Here is a 1,174-nt window from a genome sequence, read left to right as displayed (position 1 = left end):
AAGCCTGCTGAGGGGTCGGGGCTGTCTCTGCTGGGACAGCCGGGGGTTTGCTCTACCTCCTGGTTTGCAGAAGGTGCCGGAGCCCGGGGAAAACGGCTGCGACGGCATGCGATGACTGCCCCCGGCCTCCCCGCAGCGCGGGGGGAGTCACCCCAGCCTGTGGTTTCAGCATGCGGTAGAGGGAGTGTGTGTTTAAATTTCAGAGCTCTTGCTGGATCCAGCCCAGTTCTCCCAGCAGCATAAATATCTGGCCTTCAGCACAGCCGTGGAAATTTGCCTTGTGTTCTCTTACAGATTACTTCGGTTTTCGGCTCTCTGTGCTGACATGGTAACTGAATGGTGGCTTTCAGCGACAGGCAGACGGGGACAGCTGCTCCGGAGAGGTAACCCTTCCCTTTCGCACGCGGGCGATCTACCAAAGCACTTATCCTGTGTATGTTTTTAGAAACTTGGGATAGGGAAGAGCCTCGGAAGTGCGGCTTGCTTTCAGCAAGTTTCACTTTTGTCCGCGAGCTTAAACCTTCTTAAATTTCTTTTTAAATTTCAACTCTATGCCTTATTTTTGTTCCGTTTCTGAATACAATCTTTATAGATTACACTTAGGAGTGTGCTGTGAGTATCATGGTCTAATCCCGTTCTTCTAAGCCAACTGTTACCGTCAAAATATAGCGACTTAATATTTGATTATTTCACTGATGTTTTTTCATGGCTGAAATTGGCTCTTGTAGACTGGGGAGGGCACATGAGATCAGGGACCATACTTGGGTAACCAGTCACCTAACGATCCGGACACGCGATCTGGCAGCAGTACCGATACCGTCTGTCGCTGGGTAACTGCGTTACTCCGACAAATCTGAGCGCGATACAGCCGAACTGGGAGAGGGGTTTTGAGGAGAAGATCAACAGGGGCTCAGGCGGACATTGTCCTGCCCGCAGACCTCTGAAGCGATGCCCAAAAGTCTTCACCGCTCTCACCCTGCACCCAGACGCTGCCTGTAGCTTCTAACGGTGCTGTGACTGTGCGTAGAGGGTGGATTTATTTTTGCCGCAGCACACGTCTAAGGTGTTTAGCTGGACAGAGATGTGGTTTTCTGTGTCAAGTTTGTGCAACTGTTGTGCTGTCTCTGTTCTGGCATTCGAGACATGGACTTCCAAGGATCTTCGCAGTGTGTGG

General features: G+C 51.3%; 1 protein-coding gene across 1 annotated transcript in view; it reads left to right on the top strand.

Moving 5' to 3' along the window:
- The first annotated feature begins 292 nt into the window (after positions 1–292).
- The window catches only part of PPARD (peroxisome proliferator-activated receptor delta), a 16,530-nt gene continuing 15,648 nt past the window's right edge, over positions 293–1,174 (top strand). The window contains exon 1 of the mRNA XM_009889258.1: positions 293–383. The gene's annotated coding sequence lies outside the window, so the exon portion shown is untranslated. The remainder of the gene's footprint in view (positions 384–1,174) is intronic.

Source organism: Charadrius vociferus, unplaced genomic scaffold (genome assembly GCF_000708025.1).
Source record: "Charadrius vociferus isolate BGI_N301 unplaced genomic scaffold, ASM70802v2 scaffold1511, whole genome shotgun sequence".
Taxonomy (NCBI): domain Eukaryota; kingdom Metazoa; phylum Chordata; class Aves; order Charadriiformes; family Charadriidae; genus Charadrius; species Charadrius vociferus.
The sequence above is the reverse complement of the archived record's forward strand: the minus strand, read 5'-3'. Positions and strand labels throughout refer to the sequence as shown.